A 22,820-nucleotide genomic window follows, 5' to 3' on the forward strand; every position below is an offset into this window, starting at 1 on the left:
AAAAATTAAAAAGAATAAACAGATGAAATTATCATCCCTTAAATAAGATCATGAAAAGCAGTACTGTATTTTCTAGCTTCTACAGTATGGTTAGACCTCTGATTTGGTCATTTCATGGATGATATCACATTGAAAACTCACACCAACCTAGTAGGAGATATATTAAATGTACATGAAAAATAAGAAAACTGACACTCTGAATTATTGTTATCAATAATTTCTAGTCTTAAATATAGTAAGATTAATACTTGCTATACTTTAATCATTCAATTATTTCTAGGATTGGCATTGTACTTAGTCCATTTTCACACTGCTATAAAGAAATACCTGATACTGGGTAATTTATAAAGAAAAGAGGTTTAATTGATGATTCTGCATGGCTAGGGAGGTCTCAGGAAACTTACAATCATGGCAGAAGGTGAAGGAAAAGCAAATACCTTCTCTGCAAGGTGGCGGGAAAGAACATGTGAAAGAAGTTCTGTCAAACAATTACAAAATGATCAGCTCCTGTGAGAACTCAGTCACTATCACAAGGACAGCATGGGGGAAACTGACCCCATAATCTAGTCACCTCCCACCAGGTCCCTCCCTCAACACATGGGGATTATGGAGATTACAATTTGAGATGAGATTTGGGTGGGGACACAGAACCAAACCATATCAGTACTCTAACAGCTACGTGTGATTTGAAGCTATAGTCCGGGTTATTTCTACCATATCAGATTCTGCAGTTGTGTTGCAACTTGGTTCTTTCGCTGTACCATTTATACGTTTTTAAAATTTCTATTTAAAATTAAAATATTTAGATAACTTTCTTTTTAAAGAAAAGTAATAGCAATGGGTTTTGTTTGTTTTGTTTTGTTTTGTTTTTAACTTGTTTTCCTTCTCCCCAGTGAAGTAATTTTTGGTTTTGGTGCTATGTAAGTAGAACCATTAAAATAAACACAAGCCTTACAAAAAGATTTGTAACAAAAAACAATTTTAACATTTGAACTATGCTTTTGAAATCAGGTAGAGGATAATAAATTGCAATCATATTTTTCAACATTCATGTTCTTCTTTTTGCTTTCAGATGCACTTATCTTTAAATAAATCAATATAAACAATATTTGGACAAAAGAAAATGAATTATTTTTGTTTTTATAATGTCCATTAGATAATTTCTGCACCATTTATACTGACTCTTCAATAGAAACGGCACTAAAATAAAACACAGTGCATGACAGATATTTACAATGAATCTACTCAGCACCACAATTTTATATTTGTACTCTTGATCTTAAAACTGCTGAAAATGTCAGAGTTCAACGCCACCTGATAGGAGGTGACATGCCAAATATCACATGTAACCAACTGCATTTATTTTTCTGGAGATGTTTATAGTAACAGGGTAAAACAGTCAACATGTTTAAAAATAAAGAAAGTAAGATAAATTTTAAAGACAGATTAGGTCTAGGTCCATCCCTGAGGGTGGTAGGGATTGAAATATACTTGTTAAATGAATAAATGATTGAGTAGAAATCCAACTAAGTACGAATTCACATATACATGATATTAAGTCCTTTCATTTCTTACTGCCTGACCCTAGAATAGAAATTATTTCAGACCAGGGAAGCAAGAAATCTGAAAGGTTTTTATATACAACAGCATGAACCTTATGCTCTTTCCTACTTTGAAAAACATTGACAAGAGTGAATGTCTAGATCCTCCGAGAATCAGTAAAAGTTTTTCACCCTCTGCCTGTGGCACACAGACAGCTTTCTTGGTGAAGCACTTGATCAACGGTGTGTGTGAGCTGTGAACGCCTGGGTTGCCCTGCTGAGAGCAGGGCACTCTGTCTGTTAAGGTTGTACATTGCTGTCTGCAGGTTTTGTCAGCAGGAGCAGAGGAAAAAAAGCAAAAAGAAAATTCAACAGAGGTAATTCACAGGGGGGCGAAATGCACACATCAGTAAAGTGGAGGTGGCAGAGTGTTCCAGCATCCACTGGGAGCACTATCAGAAAATATGAAAGTGCTACTTTGGATTGTAAGGAGCAGCATGGGGTGAACTCCACAAAGAGAGAAAATAACACAAATTGTCTACCTGTGATAAACTAGTCAAGTTCCTGGAGTAGTGGTTTCAGAACATCCTTGCTTCTCCTTTCTGATCAATTGAATGCTTTTCAGGTGGGGGAGATTCAGAGCAGGGGTTGTATTTAGAGTAATCAAGTGTTTGAGGATAAAGCATTTGGAAATGTATAATGTGTGCGTGGTTATGGCCAGTGAACACTCACTTGGGCAAAGGCAAAGAGTAGAAAGAAAACTGCCTTTAAATACATATAAAGCATATTTTACTCTTCTAGACCTTTAAAACATGACAAGCGATTTTGGGCAATAAAAAGACTTTTTCATAGAGTCCTATACAATGTGGCATTTTGAAAGGTTGACATTCACCCCAAAGAGATTATAATAGAGTATAATAAATTGCAACCCTTTGCCCTACTTTTACATCCTGATATCAGGCAGTGCTTTCCAAATCAGCAAGGAATTTGGTATTATTCACATAATTATCCCGCTTAAAAGACAAAAATAGGAGCCAGAGGTCAAAGGTGGGGTTTCTGTCTTGTCTAATGAGTAAAAACTTGGGGTTATTTAGCTTTGTGTGCCTTTGGAATAAACCATAACAAATAAAGATACACAGTTCCTTTTTATTTTTAAAAAGCAAGAGCTTCATTATTCATGCATTCATTTAGCACATACTATTGTGGATTTTGGTATTCTATGTTTCGCATGGCTCTAATACAAAATCAAGTAAGAATGTCATTAAAATTTTAAAAAAGTATTATGAAACCTATCAACCACCTGACATTTAATTTACATCAGACCTGCCATTCATTTTTAATAACATTTATGAATCTCTGAGGTGGAAGAAATCAATACACATTTTTACAAAAACAAAATCAGCAGGAAGTAGAAGACCCTCAGCAATACTTTGATTTTCTTCTGGAAAAGCAGCAAACGATGTTGTTTTGTTGTTCCTATTATCTAAATGCTCCTGAATTCCTTTAGTCATACAGCAGTATGTTGTTAGAGAAACATTTTTACTAAAAAGCTAAAACCTTCAAAGTGATTGTTTGCTGTGATCCTTCCACATCTTTACCTCCCTCTCTATCTTTCTCTTTGTTCCTTCGATTACCTAAAAAGACAAACAAACATGTATGAAAAAGACTCTACTTTTGTTTTTCCAAGACTAACAGGAATCAAGGAAGCGAAATACCACAGAGTATAGGGAACATCTGCTGGAGGGAGATGGGTAAGGGGAAAAGCCTACTCAAATAGAGACAAAAGGGTTGCGAGGAAGGGAAAGTGTTTGATGCGGAAGGTGATTTTGAAACATATTATAAACCCTGAGGGTGACATGAATTGGCACTTATGAAGACAGAATTTTTATCTTAAATGACCATAAAGTTAATTTCAATAACAACAACAACAAAAAAAGATTTCGGAGGAAAATGTGCCATTTTCCTGACAAGAGTGAAAACACTCTAAATAAAGTTTGTGGCAGATTGTTGATTATCAAAAGATAAATGTCCTGGAACCTCAGAGAGTCAATAAATCAGAGTTCTATGTAGCCATCATAATGTAGCTTCTTTATAATTGCATAATGAACCATTTTAAAAGTGGATTCCAACCTAAATTCCTATTTGTATAGCCCACCACTCTCCCTGCCTGCCCTATTCTCTAGCTCAGGATTTCTCAACTTCAGCACAAGTAAATCTTGGATCAGATAATCCTTTACTGTGAGGGGCTCTCCATCACATGGGGATATTTTGCAGCATGCCTGGCTTCTACACATGAAATGGCAGGAGCGCCTCCTTGACACGGAAATAAAGAAGTGTCCGGACATTGCCAAATGTTTCCTGGAGAGGAAGCAAAATTGTTGCCCATTGAGAATCACAGCTCCACCTTCAGTGAACTACTGAACTACTCTTGAACTAATGGATTCCTTTTTATTTCCTGAACACACATGATGTTTTCCTACTCTGTGCTTTGCCCATTCTGTTTTCTATGCTTTCAAAGTTTCCCTACCTTTCTCTATCTACTACAATTCATGCTTTTAAGCCCAAAACAAATGTAACTCCCTGTGAAATTTCTTACATCCCAAAATAAATTTGGTTACTCTTGAAATTATATTATTACTCATAATAATGTCCATACTCTTAAAGCATTGTATATGTGCATATGTGTGTATATATGTATATTTGTGTGTGTGTATATATGTATGTGTGTATATATTGTTTGTGTTTTGAGGCAGAGTCTCACTCTGTTGCCCAGGCTGGAATACTGGAGTACAGTGGCATGATCTTGGCTCAGTGAAACCTCCACCTCCCAGGTTCAAGCAATTCTTGTGTCAGTCTCCCGAGTAGCTGGGATTACAGTCTAATCCATTTTGCTACCCACATTTCCCAATATAAAACATTATACCTAGTGACATTAAGAGTAACAACAAACACACACACACACACACACACAAAACAAATAGCAAACACTACTGTCTAAAGGTGCTGTTCCAAGCTGTCTTAATCTGTTTAATGTTGCTATAAAGAAATACTAGAGTTTCCATAATTTATCAGGAAAAAAAGGTTTATTTGGCTCACAATTCTGAGGGTTGGAAAGTTCAAGATTGGGCATCTGCATCTGTGAGAGCCTCAGGCTACGCCCACTCAGGTGGAAGGTGAAAGGGAGTTCATTTTTGCAGAGATCATGTGGCAAGAGAGAAGAAAAGCAGAGGTGGGAAGGTGCCATGCTCTTTTTAACAACCAGATCTTGCAAATAACGTGAGAACTGACTCATTCCCCAAGGAAAGCATTAAGCTATTCATTAAACTATTCTACCCTCGTGACCAAACACCACCCATTAGGCCCCACATTCAAATTTCAACATAAGATTGGTAATAACAAACAAACCATGTCTACACCATAGCACAAGAACATGCTATGTACTTGCTTGTATTATCCTCACAATATCACCATGAGATATGAATTATTGCTATTCCTATTTTACAGGAACTGAAGCCTAACAGAGGCTAAGTAGCTTGTCTAAGTTTACACAGAAAAGACATGGTTAGTTTGAACCCAGGCAATATGACTTTGGACTAACATTTTTAACCCCTATAAAATACCAACTTCCCAAGTGAAAGAATTAATATTTGTAAAATTAAGATTAAGATTGTTAAATATTTTATTTGTATAATGGGAAGATGATTTGGTATTACCCTGTATGATGAAACAGGAAAATGTGCCGACTACAGGGTCCAGCTTCATATAATATAGGGGACCTAATAGACAAAAAGGATACAGTCCCAGAGATAGCATAAATGAAGTTCATTTTGGGCATTTGGTGTAATTTAGGGTTTAGGGTTGACAATTAACAATAAAGAAGCAACGATTGGTCACTAAACTTAAAGAAAATTGAAAAACTTACCTGAATTTATAGAAAAGCCTTCTTTTATCTAAAACACACAAAGTAAAGCAAATAGCTTTATTGTTTTGGTTCACATCAATTCTCATGCAAGGATTGTTGCTCGAAGTATGAGACAAAATTATGGCTTTCTCATCTCCATTCAACCTCTACAACATTTTATTTCTACAATAAAAGATATGGGAGTCCAAATATACATCCTAAATTACTCATTTTCTTTAGCAGACTGCCTTAAAGCTCAGCTATAACAATGAGTAAAACAAATTTGAGAGTAGTAGATAGCTTGCTTTTTTCAACAAAGAGAAATCAAATAACACTTTTTATAGATTCATTTCTAAATTCATTAAGATTCCTATATCTTTAAAGATCACCTCTGCAATTTCAATAAGAAACACAGAGCTCTCAGAACAAGCTTGTGTCTGTTTAAGTATAACCTTGAAATTCTCAGCAGCTCTCCCATAGCCATACATGGTTGAGACTATCAAAATCTATTTGTCCCTTAGGAACCTTAATTTGCCAATAACATGATGTATGAGAATCAATGAAATCATGTTACAAATGTGGAGTAGACTCAGAAGTTTCTCACAGATATGGAAAAATATCAAATTTTAAGTTTTTCTATGGCCATTTGAGAATAAGTGCTGCTGCTTTTAGTGCACGGAGGTTGAGCAAACTGAAACAGGGATGCAAACATGGTTTTAAATTCATATACATTGTCAGTTGTCAGACTCTGGCTAGTGAGTAGAATGCACTAATTCGGCTATTGCTACATTAACAGTATCCTAATGTTCAATTGTTTAATTAGCCATAATGTATAATTTAATTATTTGAAAACAACTGAATAACACTTTATTCATTAAGCTAACACTGGCTTCTGGGACAGATAACCCCTTCTCTCCTGAGACAGTGGAGTAATAATAGGAATATTTCTAGCTCATATCCTAAACTAAGCTGGTGATCCTGGTTGGGTAGTCATCTATGTGGTAATTTAGTCACTGGGGTCTTTTCATATTGTGATCTCCTCTTCTCTGTATCATCACATTTGTTTATACTCAGCTAACGTTTCAGAAAAGAGAGTGAAAATCACTTGAGGAAGGTTTGTAGGTCACACACATCACAATGTGTATGTTTCATAGGTCAGACTTCAATGGCATGGCAACTCCAAGCTGCAAGAAGGGCTAGGAAATGTAGTTAAGTTCTGAAGTTGAAAGAAAAGGGAACAGAGTTTGATAAACACACAGCATTCTCAGCCACGAGCATGATGAACAACAGATTTTATTAAATACTTAACTTAGCCATATGTATCATATATACATAGTTATTTTTATACATATGTAAACAAAAGTACTTAAAGGTATCTCTTCATATATACCTCTCATTTTGAGCATCCATCTCAACCAAGTATTGATATTAGTCTCGTCATGTTGTTTCTGTATGTATTTCTGGTTTTCTGTGTATTCTTAGTCTGTGCTGAACTTTGCTCCCCTTTTTCAATGTCTTGCATTTTCCCTGTTATAACTATCCTTGGTTGTTGTACTTCCAATAACTGTATTAGTCAAGTAATAGTACCTCATTTCACACTTTAGGTTTAAAAAGAGATTTATTGGATTTTGGAATCCAACAAAGGTCAGAAACCTAAACTTTGGAAAGGATAAAGATATGGCTGAACCTCAGAAACAAACAGAGCACAGGATCCTAAATCCACCAGGGCTCTGTATCTAACCCATCTTTTCTTCTCTCTGAGTGTCAGATTCATTCTCTCTCTGCAGAACAGCTGCTCAAATACGTCTGTAAACATTGTTTTTACATCTGAGGAAATCTACCACTGGAGAGAAACTCTTTCTCGGTTTCAATTAAAAAATTCCACTTGGCTTAGTCATACACCCAACTCTGGATCAATCAAGGGTTTGTAGGAAGGTCACACAGGATAATAGCAGTTCTCATAGGAATCAGATCCTTGTAAAGTATGTGCAGCGGTTCCTTGAAGAAGTGGGTTGGGAGGAAAAAGTGACATTTGGGAGGTGGAAAGTGATGGTTTTAGAAAAAAGAAGTAGTACTAGGAGGCAAAATAATAAATTTACTTCTGTAGAAACTCACAGATTTTCTCAGCAAAATTCTTAGTTCAGCTATTCTGTAAAAATTTGAAGACCTTACTGGAAACTTACTCTTTATTATTAGATTATTTTATTTTCTCCTTTCTTTTTTCCTTGCTCTTTTAAATCATGATTCATTTCTTTTGTATTTTCTTTTGTTTCCTAAGTTATCCTTTTAACTCCTTTGAAGCTCCAGGCAGTATACAATACTCTACTGCCCTTCACTGCTGTCTACCAACCTATGTGATTATTGGCATTATTATCTGAAGCTGCATTCTCCCTTTGACCACATAGTCCCTAAAAATATACCCTTATAGGTGGGCTTTTGAATATTTTTTAATGTAACCAAATAGAAAGTATTTTACACATCATGACTTAGTACAGACTCACATATGTATACACATATGTTTATATAATTGAGAAAAGTTTTGTGGAAAATGCCTACCTTTATTGTTTGTAATGAACTCTCATATTTGTTTTAATATACTTCATTTGTAAATGCTGATCACAAGCACCTAAATTTGTTTCATGATCATCTCCTCTAGTTGACTCACTCTGGCCATCTAATCTCCTAGCATATAAACTGTGTGGGGTAAACTGGCCAATGTCATCTACAGGCCCCAATGGCTACCTGCTAAACATGCAGATCTGCTATTACCTAACCCGTTCCTCTTGGATGTCATAGAGTGTCTATGGTGTCATCAACCCTAGAACAACCGGAGCATTCTACCGTCAAGAACTGGAATGCCAAATTTCTGCGTTATAGTCTATCACAAGAGGGTAGTGATTACAGTCAATGTTTTAACAGTTCTGGAATGAAGAGTTCTCTGAACCTGAGTTTCCTTATTTATAAAACAGTAGTAAAAATGATGCAGAGCCCTTCCCCAAGAGAAACTAACCATCTACCATGTAAAAATCCTGAATAGTATATCCTAAACAGCGTGGCAACAATTATGAACAAAGTACCACAAAGTAGCATGTGTGCACCCTACAATCTCCCTGTTTAGAGGGACTACCTTTTTCTCTACTGTTTTCAAGTAAATCTTCATTGTAAGTTGCTTAATCAGGACTTGATGAAATAATAAGATATTATCAGGGAGAGGGAGCAATGGGCAGTGGGCGTTTCAGACTAAATGAATATCAGAACAAATAACAAATCATATTATCATGTTTTTCACTTTATACACATATCATTTGAGGAACCCTCAGATGGGATAATAACAGTATAATAGTAATAATAGCAATCACGTATGCTACAGTGACAGAATGCCAGCTATTGCACCTGCTTTATTAAATTTTCATGACAACCTTTGATATGGGTATAATCAATATTATTATCCCTGTCTCACAGTGTATTTAGGGCATGCTAATTTGCCCAAGCTCATAGAAATAGAAATTTTGGAATTAGAATTTAAGCCGTGGTCTGTCTCATTCCTCGGTAGGATCTTTTAATCACAGACCTGATCACTTTCTCAGCTCCCAGCCACCAGATTATTATTCATCATTTCCAAAGTTGTTGCTACCATAATCAATGATACACGTGTTTTGATTGTCACACAGAAATTTTTGTAAAGCAGCTCTTTTAATTGTTAATCATTTTTCCTTCTGTAACTGGATTGTCCAATATGGCAGCCATGGCTACTTAATTTTAAAGTAATTAAAATAAAGTAAAATTAAAAATACAATTTTTCATTTGTACCACCTGCATTTCAAGTACTTAATTGCCACACATGACTTACGGCTACCATCTTGGACAGGATACACGTGTGTGCACATGCGCGCACACACACACATATTTCCATTGTTATAGAAAGTTTCTAGGTGGGTTGCACTGCAGAGCAATTTGAGACACAGACATTCAGACCATTACCTATACTACCTGAGTCAATTTAATATGATTTCATACTATTTTATTCCCTCTCAGCTTCCTTAGTTTATACTCATGAAAATTAATTTCTTATATCCTGAAAAAATATCAGCAATTGTAAATTTATATTTATATGCTTTGTATGTATTTCATTCTTAGAGGTATTATAATTAATAAAAAGGAAACATAAAACTAATTTCTAAAACTAATCAAACATTTATTTAATTCTGATTGGCCTATTATAGCGCAGCTCCAATAAGTCATCAGAAATGAGGTTATTGTAAATGAAAATCTTGGCTGTGTGTATACAGCATTGGTATGTTTGAGTCACTCATTCTTTCTTTATCTTCCATCAAACTTGCACTGAGTGGCAGACAGTTTAACACAGTGATTACATAAAAATATGATCAAGTAATCTTGGATCTCATAGGTATTACTAGAATGTGCCCTCCATGGGTTAGCATTTTCATTGGCTTGTACCATCACCACTTGGCATATAATAAGAACCTCAAAAATACATTTCTGAATGAATGAATGAATGAAATGATGTGGATTTTAAAAAAAATTTATACATGTGTGCATGTTTTGGCCGTGAAAAATGCGGTAAAAGAAGCTGGCCAAAATCATAACTCCATTCCTTTTGCCCACTCCCTGTAGACATGGTTTTAATGTAATTCAATTTTAAGCAAAAAATTTCTCACTTAAAAACTTCAAATAAATCTCAAACGTGTTACTTAGATTCTGCTTTTCCTAATAGGTTTAAAATGTAAGCTAAATTATAAATTGAAACAGCAGGCCTAAAATTAGATATGAATTCCTTTGTGGTACTGGCCATCACACCTCACATATCTGATTCCATAGAAGCATTATTGGAATTATGCCGGGGTGAACCCCAGATGTTCAAGCAACGCTCACTTTTCCAGGCAAAATTAAAATAGAAACCCTTCATTCTGGCAGCCGAAACGCTTAAAGTTAGCATGAAGCCTCTCAGAGACTAATGAGAAAGATGCGAATGATAACACTACATTGAGATTCTATTTCATTATTCATCCCCTACTCTCTATGGAGGCTTTACAAACATTAGCTAATGCTCAGAAGCATCCCTGGGAGGTAGTTTATCATTGATGTCTTTGTCTTGTACTGTGGAAACTGAGGCACAAGGAAAAAGATGAAATTATTCGAGCAAGTTCATCTAAAAAGATATCAACCACAAAAGACTAGAAACAACATTTTTAAAAATGTCAAACTCTTGACACAGTCTTTTTTAAACTACTAAATATATACAGAATAAAATGTTGTAATAGCCAAACTATTTTTAGGTGAAGAAATCCAAGATCCTTATAATCTGATACATACAGCTATACTGAAAGGAAGAAGAAGTTGTTTCTTAATTCCTCTTCCTTTGGTGAAAGTATGGTGCTATAACCTGGGAATGACACTTCTTGTGTAATACCCTACGGAACTGTTGGCATTAAAAATAATGCCCCAAATTATTTATAAGACCTTGGCATGCTCTCCAATTCACTGTGCGGCATTTCACCATGTTATTAAATAGTATGAAAACGTAATTTTAACAATATAACAATATACCACAACATAGCTATATTATAATCTAGACAGTTGTTTATCATTTTTTGGATATGTAACTCTGATAATATTTACTAATTAAATAATGCTTCAATGACTAACCTTGTATATAAATCTTTTCTACTTTCCAGTTATTTGCCATACAGCAGATTCCTTGAACAGAATGCAAAGGGCATTATTCAAAGGGTAGAGAAATTATTAACACTCTTGCAGTATTGCTAATTTTCCCTCCTAAAAGGTAGTATCAATTTACTCACCCATTAACAACACGATTGGGCTTACTTTGAGGCACTTTCTCTAAACCTGAGTATAAATATTTTCCAAACAAATATTTCTAAATTTTAAAGATAGACATTTATATATTGCTGATTGATGTGTGACTAAGTGTGGATATTTAACAAATGTTTAATACCTCCTTTTATTTTACCTTTAAAGAACCACTCTAAAATAAGCCTAAAGTTAATACTGAAATAATTATGTACTTTAAAAAAATGAACTGTTATTAAACTACTGTACTAGTTAAATGTTATGAGGATAATTATTATTATGGACTTTTAACATTTTTTATTTTATTTGTAAAATATGTGTGCTATTTATTGACATCTATGAGGTGTCTTCAAATATAGAAATTATGTTACCAGACTTCTTTTGGGATGTGTCATGGTAATAGAAGGAATACTCAGTGGGAGTCCAATGTATCTGCCTGTGAATTCTGGGTATGTGATTTGGTATGCTGTCAGATTTTATTCAGATAGTTTAAAATTTTTATACTTCCAAATGTTTAGTTGAATAAATTATAAATTATTTATGACAGTAGTCTTATGGGGTAGGTGTTATAACATCTACCTCATAAGAGTACTGTCATAAATAAATGAGTAACATGTGAAGAGGTACCAGGCATGTGTGGCACACAGTAGCTGCTCAATAAATATAAGACTTTTTCCTCTTGTCCTGGTTTGATTTAACTTCAATCCCAGTGGAAGTAATAAATTTTTCATTATCCCATCAAGTATCTCTAATCAGTTAATTTCATTAGCACAATAAACAAATTATATCTAAGACAGGTTACTAAAGCCTAGAATCGTATGTAGAACAATGGAACATATCAAAGCCAGTTCTCTGATGCCAGAATTGCACATCTACCATATCTTTGAGAAAATAATATGTTAGCCAACTAAACCATCCAATTAGAATCACTCCAGTGGATTTCAATTATAATTACTCATTTAATAATTTTCTGACCTAGACTTCTATATCCATCACTCTAAGAGTATAGTTCTTTTTGGGAAAAGTCAGTAAGAATAAATGAACCAGTTTTTACTATTTAATTTATTATTGATTTTTTCCTTAATTTATCATATGACAAATATTTAGCACTATATTTAAAAAATCATCTGTAATTTCTTTCTTTTTGTAGATGTCCTGTAGCTCTTTACATCTTAAGATATGGCTACGTATTTTAACAGTCTCTAGGTGTACGTTGATAAAGACGCTATAGGACTGCTAACTTGTACCACTCTATCTATACATCTGAGAGTAATAGAATTCTTGGTGGGGGCACATGGCACTGAGAATAAATAATATGCTTTATTTAAGATACTCTCATTTGGGGTGTTCAGCAACTCACAACAGATTCTAATTCTAATTTATCAGTCATCTGATGAATATAATTGTTAAATGTATTTTAAATTCATTCTACATATATCAGTTTTTAACTACTAAACACAATATTCAAATCAAAAAATTTTTTAAATGACACATTTATTTAGCATCATAATTACATTTAGCAATTAATAGCATGGGTGCAAAAAAAAAAAATCTACATTAAAACCCTTTGTTGGAACGCTTTCCACTTTCCACAGAACAGAAACTAACATAACCTGTTATACAATTAGTCACAAAAACAGTCCTTATGTTTTTTGCCCATACACATGAGTATTGTCTAAAACATGGCTTCTTTGTATCAGCTAGGCCCTGCCACCACTGTGCTTGGCTGAGTTCACAAATCTGTGGTAACCTATTGCTTCCCTGTCACTTCTCTGGCTCTCCTCTCCTACTAAGCTGTTTCCTGGCAGTAATTAAAATCTGCCACTTCCATAGTTACTGCTGCTACTGGAACTGCCATAGCCACCATGGTTTCTTGGTTTGGTGAAGTATTGGCCTCCACCAACATAGGGGCCAGAGATTCTGGCTCTAAAGTTTCTTCCTTTCATGGGTCCAAAATTTGAAAACTGATTGTGATAATTGCCAAAATCATTGTAGCTTCCACCACCTCCAAAATTGCTTCCATCATGACCAAATCCATTATAGCCATCCCCACTGCCAACAAAGCTACTGAAGTTTCCTCCCAAAAAACCAAAGTTGTCATTCCCACCAAAAACACCTCCACGACTACCACCACCATTTCCAGAACAATTTTGACCTGTTTGGCTGGATGAAACATTAGCCATCTCTTGTTTGGCAGGGCTTTCCTAACTTCACCGTTGTGGCCATTCACAGTATGGAATTTCTGAATGACAGTCTTATCCACGAAGTCATGGTCATCAAAGGGTATGAAGGCAAAGCCCCTTTTCTTGACACTGCCTCTGTCAGTCATAATTTCAGTCACTTCAGTTTTTCCATACTGTTCAGAATAATCTCTTAGGTGATGTTCTTCAGTATCTTCTTTAATGCCACCAACAAAAATCTTTTTCACAGCTAAGCGGGCACCTGATCTTTGAGAATCTTCTCTTGAGACAGCTCTCTTTGGTTCCACAACTCTTCCATCCAACTTGTGTGGCCTTGCATTCATGGCTGCATCCACCTCCTCCACAGTGGCATATGTGACAAACCCAAAGCCCCTGGAGGACTTGGTCTTTGGATCTCTCCTTACCACATAGTCCTTCAGAATTCCCCATGGCTCAGAATGTTTCCTCAGGCTCTCATCAGTTATTTCAAAGCCCAACCGTCCAATGAAGAGTTTCTGCAGTTGTTCGGGCTCTTTCGGAAACTGACTAGACATGACAGTAGTAGGAAGAGAAACTTGAACGATGCTTCCTCGGCGGGTGGACAGAAAGGAGTAACCTAACGAATCTCAAATCGGATTCGTTAACCATTTGTTGATTGTTAGAAGTTGTATGGCTTGTTTCTGCAACTGAGGAACATTAGCTCTGATCTATATGCCAAGCAATAATTTTTAATTGTATAACAACATTCTGTCCAACAAAAATTCTCACAAAGTCTCATGATCAGTTACTCCTCACAAACTTTTCTAGTACAGTTAGAATTCTCTGTGTCTATAACCCAGTAGAAGGTATTGAATGGGAGAATTTGGCTTAGGATTTATGATGTATTCTACAATCTTCAGAGAGCTTTGCAATCATTGTCTACTTAATGAACACAATAGCCATGTAATGTAGGTAAGTATTATTATCCCACAATTGGGTAAAATGAGAGGTTCAGTGTCTTGTCTTGGGCGATATAGTTAGTAGGTAACAAATTAGAGATTAAGATTTGAAAATTTCTGACCCTCCATGTGTTATCTTTTTTTCCATTCTCTAAAAAGCAACTACATTCTATTCTGGAATAAGTTTAATTTCTGTAGAAGTTAAAATTATTCCTGAATATGAATTTTTAAATAAATTTTAGGCCTTTGAATTGTCTATTTTATGGAACCCATATTGCATTCACATGTAGTTTAAACCTTCCAATATTAACTGATACACATAATCCAAAATGAATAATTCATTCATTCAACAGAAGTATTATAGATGTTTAATAATACTATAAAATAGGTGGTGCTAAGGCTAAAAAGAGTCAATAAGCCAAGGTTCCTATCTTCAATAATTTCTTTGTCATTAATACTTTATGTTATAAAGAAGCATAAATACTAATAAAATATGTATATTTCACATATGTTTAATATCTCCAAAATAATAATTTATACTAGAGAAAATTCAAATAATCTTTAAAACCTATCAAAATTAATCAATATGCTATGTTTATTTTGCTTTAGATGTAAAGAAGCTTTCAAGTCCAGTTCACTGTAGTTAATAAACCAATTTCAAATTGCAAAGACATCTGGTTTATCCATAGTTACACAAGTTAAATTGAGGAAAAATTTATTAAAATGGTCTCTTACAAAATATCTCTATATCTTGTATATAGGAACTAAATATCTATTTAGTTCCAGGCAAGAAATTATTTAAACACAAAAATCTTTAAGTCAAAGAGTGTTTTGTATGACTATATATAAACACTAAACTTGTGTTCCTTGAAATGTGATGTTTTCTTTGTGTGGGAAGAATTAATTCACTTTGTCGGTAAGCTACAAAGGAGTGAATGTCACAGGAGAAAAGACTTGAATTATTATAATCCCTAAAATAAGTTATTGTTGATGATATTGGATAAGATACACTTCTAAAGGACAAATACCATTTAATGAGGGAGTGGAATGGCCTAATGAATTTTGAGGTCCCTTATGCATTTAATAGCTTGGTACTGTCTTCTGTTGTCTTATTGTTTATATTAACTTTGTTAAAATTATTTATTTGCTTTGTCTTTAAATATATTTTTAACCAATAGAGCTTCCACTCTTCAATACATGCACAAAATCTTCCAATTTCAGGGTATCATTTGAGAATAACAGAAGCAATTTTTTTTATGCAATGAAAATCTCACACATATCAGGATTGTTCAACAGGGTAGGAGTCCAATTGCTTTCCTAAGACTTTGTATTGGAAACTAAAAAACTCTAAAATAAAGTGTTTTAGTTCAGTTTTAGCTCACAAATACATGGCTTGTCTTTTGTGATAATCACAAGGGAACTTTTTTTAAAAATGAATATATATAATATATTTATCTAGCATATTTTTTAAAAAAAGCCAGGTAATCTTCCAGACATTTTAAACGTATATTTCTTCTATTACAATACTTGTTATTTTATCTCTCTGAGGTCAGTAAGTACTACAGTCTTATTCTGGTATTACTGATAAGAAGATGAAGACAGGGCTCAGATGACATACTTATTACAGCAGAGGAAATTAATGACAGCTCTGGGATCAAACTCAGAAGCTCTGGCTCACTTACCAATAGTTTGCGTAGTTGTTTAAAATAAAGATATCACACCACAAACTGACTGTAAAACTCAACAGTGCCTCTTACCATGGCACCTGAATTTTCTCTTTAACTTAAAAATAAAAAAGAGCAATAACATCAATACATTTCTACTTATTTTTCATAAAGTTTCTAAAAATGAGAAATAGTTTGGTACATCTGTGTACAAATCCTAACTGGAAAATTTTTTAAGCAGTAAGTGCCTCAAAAAGCTACCTCTAACATTACACGACATATTACTATGAAAGCTTCAAAGGAATTTGAGATTTGGATTGGACTGGGGAAAATTCTTTAACAGTCCATCTATTTATACAGATTTTGTGTGGAGTTTTTCTTTATGTTTTCTTCCATGGATGTGTGTGGACATTTTTTTAAAAAGAAATCTTGAATTTTACTTTTAAATAGGACAGTAATCATGCATTTTTAGGGGAAAAAATTGGATCCCTAGAATTAATTAAACTACCTAATGATAACCATTTACTCCTATTTTCGGGCAGAGTCAATTCTACTCACCTTAATTAAGCATACTGCTCATCATAAGATAATAAAACGTAGATATTAGTACCTGAAACATTCCAATGTTCACAAATTTTAGTTCCTGAAACTAAATTTGCCTGTAACTGAGCTAAATAGCACAGAAATCATCTTACCCAGTCAGTGTAAACTGCAGACGAGGTTACAGGGATTATTCCAGCCCAATAATTTGGAGGAATTTATCCCCACTTCTACACACACACAAAAGGTTTTATATTGAGGGTTCTTCTCTTTTTTTAAATTGCAGCCTATTGTAGGACAGACTTTATTTATAATGTGACTTCAAAATTGGGACAATTTAAATCAAGTCATATGTACAAAAGAATGGATGTTGGGAAAGGGGACAGAGCAAAGCTGGTGTGGTAAAGTATGGGGCACTCTGGGAAGGGAAGTAACAGAAATGGCAATAATATTCTTCAATCTTGATTATGCCATCAACCACAATTTTAGTTCTTTTTTTTTTTTTTTTTTTTTGAGATGGAATCTCGCTCTGTCGTCCAGGCTAGAGTGCTCCGCTCACTGCAAGCTCTGCCTCCCGGGTTCACGCCTCCCGAGTAGCTGGAACTACAGGTGTCCGCCACCACACACGGCTAATTATTTGTATTTTTAGTAGAGACAGGGTTTCACCATGCTAGCCAGGATGGTCTCGATCTCCTGACCTGGTGATCCTCCTACCTCGGCCTCCCAAAGTGCTGGGATTACAAGTGTGAGCCACAGCGTCCGGCACAATTTTAGTTTTTAAAGCTAAAAAGATGCAAATGAGAAAAAAAAAAGCATGAAGAGAAAATAGTTAAAGGAGAAGGTGGGTGAAATGGACATTGAGGGAAGTGCTACAGATTGATTTGCAAGTTTTCAAAAGTAGATGTTCCCTTGTCAACTCTCACCAATCATTCAGCTATATTAAGCGCTCTAAATACACTGGAGGGTCCTTAAACAGTATTTGCTATAGAGCAGAATTCAGCATGTGAACTGCAATAAAATAATTTGAGTTTGCAAAAGAATATCGTTAACTCACCCTGTATGAGTCCCTAGAATATAGTTACAGCAAAGCTTCTGGTATACATGTCCTCCCAGTGTGTATGCGTGTGGACACGTGTATGTGTGAGATACTATGCTCTCTAAATCGCTAATTTACTCCAAAGAAGGTAGGAAAATATCCAGTATATATAAACGTGAATTGTGTATTTTAGACTGTAGTGCCACCATAAATTTCACCCTTCTTTCCATATTAGTATTAAAATATTCATGTCTGCAATTTTCAAAGAATGTTGCTCACAGCAACATCCTGTCTATCAGTGGGTCAGTATCCCACGCTGCCTTAATGGTCGCTTTCTCTAGAGTGTTTTTGTGGCAATCAACATGGAAGAAAAATACAAAAGAAGTACTATTCATCAGATATCCATTGTATCTACAGTGCTAAGTTTGCTATATAAAATATTCACAATGTTATTTTATATATTCAGAACGAAAAACTGGAACTTAAAAATGTACATTTTGAGAGTATGTACCACATATAGACAATCTCTTCAAGTAGGAAAATAAGAGAACATTGTACTATAATTTTTATTCTACAATATCAAACACTCAGCCAATTATTATATATTCCATGGCCCAAAAGTAAGATACATATATTTCTTTTATTTTATAACATTTTTTTACATTACCATTTTTACTGATCTTTTTATTTTTCATATCAGGCAATTAAACCCATGTTCTGTCTTCTGGCAAGGTGAATAAAAATTAAATATTCATTTAAATAATCTCCATGCTTATGTTCAACAATCCACATCTAAAATATTATTAATGTGTTAAATTATTAAACATAAATCACAGGACAAAACTTTCAGCTTGTAAAAGTCACCAAGGTAAGTAATGGAATCTCAGTGTCATTTAGTTTTTATTATATAAATTGGATTTTTAAAAAGGCATGTAGAGTTCCTTCACATAACTAAAAATAGCTACACAAGAGTAGGTAATTATTTCATTATGCAAACGTGAAACAACACTCCATTGATTTACACAATAAAAAAATATTTCTAAGAGTAATGTGAAGTATTTAGTTTCCAGTTTTCTCTATGTAAGGCGTCACATATTCTTTGGCATTTAAACACTCAGACATAAGGCATATTTTCCTGTTGTGAAAATAGTGTGTGTACACGTGTACTTATAAAGAATAATACAAATGTGTTGAACATAACAAGAATAAAAGTTAACAATGAGGAATTAAAACATGAATATTCATTCAAAATAATTCAAGCATCAGGATAATATTAATTTAGACTTTGTAAATACTGATTTTCACTATAATATAAGCCCTGAAGATACTCATCAAAAAAAGTTTGTTATGATTATGTTTTCAAGGAATTAAGAGATTCATTGAACAATAAAAATGTATCCGAAGACCCATTTGTTAATCTATTCACTCTTAGCTAAAGCCTGTACCCTAGCAAGCAAGCATGATCTTTTCTGCAATGTCTAACATAAACTATGGCACTTTAATAAATGATCACATTTGAAAATGTAAATGCACTTCTCTCAAGGAAAGATCAAACAGAACTCTTGTTTAATTCATGTTATGAATATACTTTTCAGTTCAAATACTCTTTCAAGATGTTTTCCTGGTAAAATTTATATATCACATATATATAAACATATAAGGAGTGATGTGAAAAACTCTGTTGGAGAAGTTTTACACTTTGCAAGTCCTTTAATGAGAGTCAGAGAATGCCATCAGGAAGACTCATAAGCATGTGTGAAGTGAGACTCATTTTAATGAAAAGCACTCTCACACACCTTATTTGTAGAAGTATACTGAGCAGTTTAAATTCCTCATCTGTCACTTTGAGGTTAGGCTTATTGAAATGCATCCTGGACCACAAAATACCCTTTTTCCTTTCTCTTGTTTTTACTACTGCTGAGTTTTTGTTCTGAAGGCCATTGATTGGTTCTGACAAGAAGCCCTACAAACAATCTTGTGAAAGACCCATTGTTGGCTCATCAGATATCTTGGTGTACTCCTATCTGAATGAAATTGTGAAATGATAGATGTTCTGAGGGAGAATTCTTTCAGGCATGAAACCTTATTTCAAAGTTTAAAATCTATCTCCTTATTTAGATGACCAATAGCTTGTCTCTGGCTTGACTATTGTTGGTTAGTTGGTCTAGAAGAACTAATAGTAAAGCTTCTGTATTTTTCTAAAGGTAAATCCACCAGAACAAACTACTCAAAGTCAATAGAAAGAAAATACAATAAGCTGTAAAGTGTGCTCTGGCTGAGAGAAGGTACAACAAAACTTTTGTAGATCAAAATGTGAAAAATACAATTACTTATTTATAGCTTGTCGGGTGTATTCCCATAACTCGTTTTGTTTCTGTTTTCCAGAACTTCAGGAAGATTTTGAAACACTCCCACCAAACCAATCTCTGTCTCACACCTCAGTTGTGCTCCAGACTTAAAACAATGTATTTATTTTGTTTTAAAGTATCAAGAATTTCCATAGAAATTACTGAAATATTGAATATAGATTGTGGATGCTCAGTTAAATCTTTGTTGAAGTATTCAGAGATGCTACAATTTATTTTTTTATGAACTAGATTTTTTTTTTGCTGTAAGTTTTTATACTTGTTTTTAAAATGACTAAAATTCTCTTTGGCAAATATAGCATTTTGATCTTTAATAACTAAATATTTATACAAATAAAAATTAGCAGTAATAATGTGCTGTGATGACCTTGCTGTAATTATTTATGACATGACCTAAAGAATGTTATATTAATTATTTTCATAAATTTGACAGCTACTGAGGTCTATTTTTTTTTAAATTTGTTTCTACTTCACTTTTCCCACATTTAACACCTAATGCAGACCATTATAAACATTTGAACTGTGAAAATCTTCTGAACTATATTGATGCCTTAGTAAATTTCCTAGAATATAAATTCAAAATATAAATTACGAATTATCTAGCATGAGCACATCTAATCACTGACAAAGTCACCTTTTTAAAAAATACTTTAAGTTCTAGGGTACATGTGTAGAATGCACAGTTTTGTTACATAGGTATACACATGCCATGGTGGTTTGCTGCACCCATCAATTCATCACCTACATTAGGTATTTCTCCTAATGCTATCCCTCCACTAGCCACCCATCCCCTGACACCAGTGTGTGATGTTCCCCTTCCTGTGTCCATGTGTTCTTATTGTTCAACTCCCACTTTAAGTGAGAACATGCAGTGTTTGGTTTTCTGTTCTTGTAATAGTTTGCTGAGAATAATGGTTTCCAGCTTCATCCACGACCCTGCAAAGGACATGAATGCATCCTTTTTTATGACTACATAGCATTCCATGGTGTATATGTGCCACATTTTATTTATCCAGTCTATCATTGATGAACATTTGGGTTGGTCCCAAGTCTTTGCTATTGTGAATAGTGCTGCAATAAACATACGTGTGTGTGTGTGTGTCTGTCTGTCTTTATACTAAAATGATTTATAATCCTTTGGGTATATATCCAGTAATGGGATGGCTGGGTCAAATGGTATTTCTGGTTCTAGATCCTTGAGGAATCGCCACACTGTGTTCCACAATCGTTGAACTAATTTACATTCCCACTAACAGTGTAGAAGTGTTCCTATTTCTCTACATCATCTCCAGCATTTGTTGTTTCCTGACTTTTTAATAATCACCATTCTAACTGGCATGAGATGGTATCTTATTGTGGTTTTGATTTGCATTTCTCTAATGACCAGTGATGAGCATATTTTCATGTGTTTGTTGGCTGCATAAATGTCTTATTTTGAGAAGTGTCTATTCATATCCTTCACCCACTTTTTGATGGAGTTTTTTTTTTTTTTTTTTTTTTCTTGTAAATTTGTTTAAGTTCTTTTGTAGATTCTGGTTATTAGCCCTCTGTCAGATGGATAGATTGCAAACAATTTCTGCCATTCTCTAGGTTGCCTGTTCAGTCTGATGATAGTTTCTTTTGCTGTGCAGAAGCTCTTATGTTTAATTAGATCTCATTTGTCAATTTTGGCTTTTGTTGCCATTGCTTTTGGTGTTTTAGACATGAAGTGTTTGCCCATGCCTATATCCTGAATAGTATTGCTTAGGTTTTCTTCCAGGGTTGTTATGATTTTAAGTGTTATGTTTAAGTCTTTAATCCATCTTGAGTTAATTTTTGTATGAGGTGTAAGGAACGGGTCCACTTTCAGTTTTCTGCATATGGCTAGCCAGTTTTCCCAACAGCATTTATTAAATAGGGAATCCTTTCCTCATTGCTTGTTTGTATCAGGTTTGTCAAAGATCAGATGGTTGTAGATGTCTGGGGTTCTTTCTGAGGCCTCTGTTCTGTTCCATTGGTCTATATATCTGTTTTGATACCAGTACCATGCTGTTTTGGTTACTGTAGCCTTGTAGTATAGTTTGAAGTCAGGTAGCATGATGCCTCGAGCTTTGTTCTTTTTGCTTAGGATTATCTTGGCTCTGCAGACTCTTTTGTCATTCCATATGAAGTTTAAAGCAATTTTTTTCCAATTCTGTGAAGAAAATCAATAGTAGCTTGATGGGGATAGCAATGAATCTATAAATTACTTGGGGCAGTATGGCCATTTTCATGATATCGATTCTTCCAATCCATGAGCATCGAATGGTTTCCCATTTGTTTGTGTCCTCTCTTATTTCCTTGAGCAGTGGTTTGTAGTTCTCCTTGAAGAGGTCCTTCACCACCCTTGTTAGTTGTATTCCTAGGTATTTTATTCTCTTAGTAGCAATTGTGAATGGGAGTTCACTCATGATTTGGCTCTCTGTTTGTCCATTAAGGGTTTATGGGAATGCTTGTGATTTTTGCACATTGATTTTGTATCCTGAGAAAAGTCATCTTTATCTTTTCAAGTACAATAAATAGATAGCTTTCTTTGGTTGTATCATTATGCAGCGATGCAGTTGAAAGATGATAGAAAACATTTTAAAAAATAACCTCAGAATCTTTCTTTTCCTTTCATATCATGGAAAAGTTTTACTTGCCTATCATATTAGGAATTCTGAAGATCCCTTTGTGTTAAGATTGGCAGTCGAGCACCACTACATTTCTGAGCAATTTCGATATGCATTGGCATGCCCTAGGTTCCTGTTACACAGTTAAATACCATTTAGTGTAAATTTAATAGATCATTTTATTTGGGTGTA

The 22,820-nt window shown here is 34.4% G+C and overlaps 1 pseudogene; it reads right to left on the minus strand.

Annotated features, from left to right (window-relative positions):
- Nucleotides 1-13,085: 13,085 nt before the first annotated feature.
- On the minus strand, nucleotides 13,086-14,008 carry LOC126943816 (heterogeneous nuclear ribonucleoprotein A1-like; annotated as a pseudogene).
- Between the last annotated feature and the right edge of the window lie 8,812 nt (nucleotides 14,009-22,820).

Source organism: Macaca thibetana, chromosome 1 (assembly GCF_024542745.1).
Source record: "Macaca thibetana thibetana isolate TM-01 chromosome 1, ASM2454274v1, whole genome shotgun sequence".
NCBI classification, from domain to species: domain Eukaryota; kingdom Metazoa; phylum Chordata; class Mammalia; order Primates; family Cercopithecidae; genus Macaca; species Macaca thibetana.